The following is a 7,817-nucleotide window of genomic DNA, read 5'->3' on the forward strand; positions in this document are numbered from 1 at the left end:
ATTTTCAGCCTGCAAACACTAGACCACGTCTGTGTACCTAACACTAATTGTAAGGTTGTTCCATAACTGTGGGCTTTGTAAGAAAAAGCCTGCACCTTTTAATGAAGTTGGCATGACGAATCATAAAAACAAAGCAAAAGATCGCTCAGGTGGTGCGAGACAATTCAGTGTTTTAAAGGTTAGTAATAGTATTTTATAATCAATGCGAAATTTGACTGGGAGCCAATGCAGCTTGGCTAAGATAGGTGTGTTTATATCTTCTGGTTCTAGTTAGGACTCTAGCTGCTGTGTTGGTGTATCTCATATGACTGAGATTTTTCATGAATTATATTCCTATGTAGGTATGAGCATAACTGCTGTGCTACAGTACAACCTTTTCTAGGATTTTGGAGATAAAGGCTGACAGGGGTCAAGGGCAGGTTTTTAATCAGAGGTTTGATAACAGCTAGTTTAAAAGAATGAAAGGGAAGAATGAATTATTTTTAAAAGGGGTTCGGTAGCCACTGGTAATATCTGTGTAAAGAAACATGTGAGTAGGGATCCAGTCTGCAGTTTGATCATTTTGAAGAAGAAATTATTTGGATTTTTTTTTTTTTTTTTTATAAAAACAAAAATATATAAAAGGTCTCTCAAAAAGGAATAAAACATTTTCTATTAATTTCTATAATTTCTATTAATCTACAGCTTTATTTATCAAACTGTTTTTTTTATTAAATTAATGGTCTGAATTTTCTGCCTGATAACAATTTCTCCATTGAAATAATTAATAAAGCCGTTACAGCTGCAAATAGATTGTGTGTGCTTTTCTACAGATTGCTTTTCTATAGATTGTTTGTGTTTTTATTCCTAGTTAATTTTGCTAAAGTATTAAATAAAAAGAATTATTTTAAGATTTAAGATTTAAGATTATTTTTGTTGTCTTCAATTAGTGAGAGAGACGCTGATCTAGCAGCAATTTCCTAGTTCATTGTTTTAAGGTTCATGTGTGGTCATTGTACCAGGCTGCATGTTTTTCATCTTTAATTATTTTTCATTCTTTTAAGTGGAGCTACAATATCTATGGTGTAGTGAAACACTGACTAAGTAATCAGTTACCTTATCGACTTCTGTGGGGTCAGACATAATCCAATCATGGAGGATAGTTCTGGGAGACTATTGGTAAATCTCTTTGCAGTAGCAGGTGTAAATGTTCATTTAAAATGGAAACTTGGCAAATTAGATTAGATTCAACTTTATTGTCATTACATATGTACAAATACAAGGCAATTAAATTCAGTTTGGCAACTAACCTGAAGTGCAATAAGCAACAAGTGCAGGATGTACAGTATTAACAATATGAGTACAGTATTTACAGTATGAACAGGATAATATACAGAGGAATATGCTATATAATATGTATGCTATATAATATGATTATGGATATACAGGTATGGATATACAAAATATACAGGTTGGGTGCTATAGACATGAAATATACAAGGTGTTATTGTCAGGACTCTGCCCGGACTTTGGCCATGTGCCTTTTGTTTATGTTCCTTGTTCACGTGTCTGCCCCGCCCTTGTCTTTTCCTCCCCGCCTCTGCACACCTGTCCCTCATGTGTCATGATTATTTGTATTATTTAATTGAGCCGCGTTGCCTTGTGCAACGCGGAATCCTATTGTCTTCTGTTGTCGTCATGTCTGGTTCTGTCTTTGTCCTGTTTCGTGGTTTTTTTAGTTAATAAATCCCTGTTTTTGTTAAGCTGTCCTGCATTTGGGTCCGTTTTTACCCCCGCGTTCGTGACACAATCACTGTGGTGTTGTCAGTAAACTTGATTATGGAATTAGATCCATGCACACAGCCTTTGCTCGAAGTCATTTAGCTCGTTCAGGGCCTGGATGCCCTGCCACATGCGTCTTGCATGTAGAAGTCAGGGTTCCCACGCGTCCTGGAAAACCTGGAAATCCTGGAAAATTTATGACCAATGTTCCAGTCCTGGAAAACACATGGAAAATGAAAGAAAACATAAATTGTCCTGGAAAAAATCTTGTTGTCCTGGAAAATGATTATTTTTAAATAGTGATGCTCCGATTGATCGGCCACCAATCATGATCGGCCGATATTGACTAAAAATAGCTAGATCGGTGAACCCCAAAAGCGCTGATCAAAAAAGCCGATCATGTGACGTAAATTACTCGCGCGACTTTTTCACACGTGCATGCACGCGCACAGGTAAACAACAGCAGAGCAGCACTTACCAGTGGCAACATGAGTTCTCCCGTCTGGAAGTTTTTCAAAGTGTCCGATAAAGACGTAAAGTTAGCCGTTTGCAATGTATGTCGTGATGAAATCCCTCGAGGTGGAAGCAAGCAACGGCATTTTAATACCAATAACATGATTAGGCATCTTAGAACACGCCATACAAATGAATATGCAGAGTATGAGAAACTAAACCAGCCGAAGCCAACAACATCCCCATCCCTCAACCAGCCAACTGTGAGTGATGCATTTAAACTAGTAGTGATGTGAGTGTGAGTGATGCCTTTTGTGATTGAGACATGAAGGATTTTGTACTCTGTATTAGTAGGCCGAATCCCAGCATGTTTTGGTCTGAAACATTTTGTGGCCAATTGTTTAATTTTAATATATTAAAAATTTTATTTACATTTTACAAGTAGCCTGGGCCTATGTAACCTCATACCATCCCAAGTTCATCTGGTTGGTAACTACCTGCTTGGCCTCGTTGTTTCTCTGCCTTGTTATTTAGAAAGGATGGCATTGGCTTACAGTAGCTTTCATTATTTTATTTTTTGGATCTGATGTAGTTGGTTCCTCAACTACATCAGACGTTCATAATAATAACAGAAAAAAACACTTGCCATAGTTTTGTCCTTTGTGGCAGTAGCCAGTTTTGGTGTAACAAGTTTTACATTTTGCTGCCAATTATAAAATGTAATCATTGTATTAAGAGGCGACATCCTATTAAGCTGATCTGATGTGTGTTGGTCTGCCTGACCCCTCTTTGTTTGGAATAATTTTAAGTTACTCTGCCTTATTTGGGGAAGATGGCCTACAGTAGCTTTAAGTTCTCATTTTCTAAAATAAACACTTGGTGGTTCTTCAAGATCTTGACTGTAGCCTATTTCTACAGTTTGTTTCTCAATACAGTTAATTTAGAGTTAATTTCATTTCTAAAAATGGTGCTCTGCTAGATTATAGATAAAAGATTCCCATTCCTCTGCCATTCTGTGATCGGCAGTGATCGGCAATCGGCAGATCATGATCTTGGTGATCGGTGATCGACCCCAAAAATGCTGATCGGAGCATCTCTATTTTTAAATGTTCTTGATCATTTAAAGAACAGTTTACAACTGGTCGAAACAATTAGTAACAGAAAGCGCTCTGTTCAGGGATGCTGAGTTTTGACGGGTTTTTTGTTATGCTGTTTAATCTTGCTGTGACGGATGACGCTGGCGGTTTCAGGTGCTAGGAATGGTTTAAGTGCTCGAATGTTTTCAGCAAATGGTGACGGGTAAGCAGGTTATATTAACCTTGTTAATCTGAATATCATGTGCAAGGGGAATGCACAGCAAACTAAAGCATGCATGACGGCATTGGCCTGAGAAAGGAAAGGGTATTAATATGTGCAGTCTTTTTATTTTATAAATGTTGAAATTTCATTCACATGACAAAATTACTTTAAAAGTATAGTTAAGTAATAGCCATAAAGTGTACGTTGTTTTTAAGACTTCTGGAGAGAAGAAAATATTACTTTAGGCCGTGAATCTGTGATCCTTGTCTTTTTTGCTAAATTTGAAATGTCCTGGAAAAGTCCTGGAAAATGATCTCTGAAAAAGAGTGGGAACCCTGAGAAGTGCTTGGCCTTTTTGATGCCCCTGCTCAGGTTTGCTCTAGATGTGCTATAGGCCTGTGCATCACCTGATCTGAAGGCAGTGTTATGAGTCTGCAACAAGAGCCATTCATCCATGGCTTCTGATTTGGGTACGTGGTGATCTGTTTCTCGGTTAGGATAATCTTAGGCCAATGAAATTATGGTCTAAGATGGACAAAACTGCTGTTCTCAAAGAATCAACCTTTCAAAATATATATTAATGTCTACCACAGTTAATGGTTTGTCTAAAGAAACAACTAAGTTTGAAATGAAATCTGCAAATTTGTAGAGAAATTCAGAATATGGCCCCACATGTCTGTAAATAACAATGAGTGGAATTTAACAAGTAGAATTTTTTTTTTGGCTACATATTTTAAGTTAGTATGAAAAACTTGAGATAAGTTGAATATATGTCTAGATCTTTCCGTGATGCCTAGCTTATCATCATAAATATCTGCGACACGCCCTCCCCTGCCTATTAGGCATGACTGATGTATATAACTATAACCGGGTGGACAAGCTGCATTTAACTCATTTGGTTTAATCCATATTTTTGTCCTAGCTTCAGATCAAAGGTGCTAGCTGTACAGTACATTCACTATGATCTAATTTTATGCCAATAAGACCTCTAAAGCTAAAATCTTCTCTGTTAGAGAGCCAACTAACACACTTAATAAAAGGAAAAATGGCATGTTTCTCATTATATTTGTCTGATGGATTCACTGTTTTTATTTTATTTTTTTTTATCTTTTCTATTTATCTTTGACACAACTAATTTGTTTGTTTGAGCAACTCCTTAACTCTGGCATCATTTAAACAGTGCCACAGAGCTCTGACAAGTGCAAAACCAAACCCAAAAGGCATCCAAAGTTAATAATAATATTAAGTTATAACTGCCTTTGCCTGTGTTACACCATATGAAAACAAACAAATTAGTTGTGTTGTACAAAGTTTTTCTCATCAGTGATTTCTCTGCGCTGTTGTAAACATTTTAAGGCAGCGCAGAGAAATCACTGATGAGAAAAACTTTCACCTTGCAAAAGGCATCATACCAGTTAACACAATTTTCCAAACAGGCTTTGAAAAGGATTATCTGGTTGCTTGACAAGTAGTATGTAATATTACACATACTGTGTCACACACCTGTGCCGAATTCTTCTAATGATTTGTCTGCTGTTGCAGTGTGTGTTGTGAGAGATAACGAGACAAGAGCCAGAGAGAGAGAGAGAGCTGTGCACACAGAGCCATGTGTGTGAATGTTTGTGTGTATGTGCATTCTAAAAGTAGTCATTCGTCACTCAACTACCAGCAAGGATGGTGGAGTTTGTCCAGTGTCACTATCCATTGTTGCTGGATGAAGGGGTCAAATTGACAAAGGGCCATTCGGCAGTGTATTCAGGAGCAAACAAAGTCTGCACACTGTTTATGTCACAAACACCAAGCAAGCTTTATGAATTTCTGCGATTTAAATCGATTCAAACAAACAGATGGCCTTGTTAACCGGTTTAACCAAACACTTTTATTTGTAAGTCCATTATTTGATAATGCACCCCATTATTTGTTAGCTGTAGAATTTGCTCATTTAGCTACATGTAACACTGCATTGAGCTAACGGCCATGCTTTATTTTGGGTTAATCCTGGAATCGTACAGTGACTGGTCCAGCCCTGTGGTATTGAGTCCCAAATCCGAAGGGTACTTCTGATGATATTCAGCGTGATATTTGCTTTTCAGTGACACTATTTTGCTACAGGCAGACAGGCTCTCCTCTAGCTCATGGGTCACCACCTGTTGCTGGAGGCTCGTTTCTGTCAGGTGCTTGAGTTTGTGTTCACGCACAACAGAACCACAGACACACCAGAGACAGGAAGTGGTGAAAATGTGCTCTTTATTTACAAGTGTGTGCAAGGCGCTAATTAATTTGTTGCAGAGGTGCGTGCAGAGTGTCATTGGTGTTGTGCTCTGTGGCTGTTCAGTTTCAGGCAGGATTGAAACAAGACAGGGCCCAGGAGCATGAATGTGCACAGCAGGATCAGGGAGTGTTGTCTTCACTTTCTTCCACTAGCTCTGGAGAGTTAAGACGTGCAGCAATAAGTTTCACCAATGATAAATCCTGTGATATATACATTTATTTATATTTGTATTTATTTATGCAGAGAACAATATATATATTACACATATATAATATACATATATTGTTATCTACATGAGCTTAATCTAGCCATGGGGGTCACAGTCCAGTGACTTCTGTGCCGGTCCCAAGCCCGGATAAATAGAGAGGGTTGCGTCAGGAAGGGCATCCGGCATAAAACATTGCCAAATTTAACCTTGCGAATCGTCAGTACGAATTTCATACCAGATCGGTCGAGGCCCGGGTTGCCATTGGTGCCGTTGGGCTATTGTTGGTCGAAGAAGTAGAGGAGGGAGGAGGAAAGGTAAGAGTGTAGGACTGAGAATAGGAACTCTGAATGTTGGTACTATGACAGGGAAAGGTAGCGAGCTGGCTGATATGATGGAGAGAAGGTGGATATACTGTGTGTACAGGAGACCAGGTGGAAGGGTAGCAAGGCTCGTAGTATAGGAGCAGGATTCAAGCTGTTTTATTATGGTGTGGATAGTAAGAGAAATGGGGTAGGTGTGGTCCTGAAGGAGGAGTTTGTGAGGAATGTTCTGGAGGTGAAGAGAGTGTCAGACAGGGTGATGAGTCTGAAGTTAGAGATTGAAGGGGTGATGTTGAATGTTGTTAGTGGTTATGCCCCACAGGTAGGTTGTGAGTTAGAGCAGAAAGAGAGATTCTGGTGTGAATTCGATGAGGTGAATGAGAGTATTCCCACGGGTGAGAGAGTGGTGATAGGAGCGGATTTTAATGGACATGTTGGTGAGGGGAACACAGGTGATGAGGAGGTGATGGGCAAGTTTGGAGTTAAGGAAAGGAACCTTGAAGGACAGATGGTAGTGAACTTTGCTAAGAGGATGGGCATGGCTGTGGTTAACACTTATTTTCAGAAGAGGGGGGAATAGAGTGACTTACAAGAGTGGAGGTAGGAGAACACAGGTAGACTACATCCTATGTAGAAGAGGCAATTGGAAAGAGATTAGTGACTGTAAAGTGGTAGTGGGAGAGAATGTAGACAGACAGCATAGGATAGTGGTGTGTAGGATGGTGGTGTGACTGTAAAAAGAGTAGAAGGGGTGAACTCTGTGGAACAGAAAGTAGATAAGATTAGAAAGGATGAAGTCAGGAAGGCTTTGAAGAGGATGAATAATGGAAAGGCAGTTGGTTCTGACGACATCCCGCTAGAGGTCTGGAAATGTCTAGGAGAGGCAGCAGTGGCATTTTTAACTAGTTTGTTCAACTGGGTTTTAGAGAGTGAGAGGATGCCTGAATAAATGGAGAAGTGTGTTAGTGCCGATCTTTAAGAATAAAGGTGAAGTGCAGAGTTGCAGCAACTATAGAGGGATAAAGTTGATGAGCCATACAATGAGGCTGTGGGAAAGAGTAGTGGAAGTTAGGTTAAGGAATGCAGTGGAAATTTGTGAGCAGCAGTATGGCTTCATGCCCAGAAAGAGCACAACAGATGCAATTTTTGCTCTGAGAATGTTGATGGAGAAATATAGGGATGGTCAGAGGGAGTTGCACTGTGTATTTGTAGACTTGGAGAAAGCGTATGACAGGGTGCCAAGAGAAGAGCTGTGGTACTGTATGAGGAAGTCAGGAGTAGCAGAGAAGTATGTCAGAGTGGTGCAGGACATGTATGAGAGGAGCAGGACAGTGCTGAGGTGTGCTGTAGGTCAGACAGAGGAGTTCAAAGTAAAGGTGGGACTGCATCAGGGATCGGCTCTGAGCCCCTTCCTGTTTGCTATAGTGATGGACCAGTTGTCAGAGGAGGTCAGACAGGAGTCTTCTTGGACGATGATGTTTGCAGATAACATTGTGATCTGTAG

Source organism: Tachysurus vachellii, chromosome 6, assembly GCF_030014155.1.
Source record: "Tachysurus vachellii isolate PV-2020 chromosome 6, HZAU_Pvac_v1, whole genome shotgun sequence".
NCBI classification, from domain to species: Eukaryota; Metazoa; Chordata; class Actinopteri; order Siluriformes; family Bagridae; genus Tachysurus; species Tachysurus vachellii.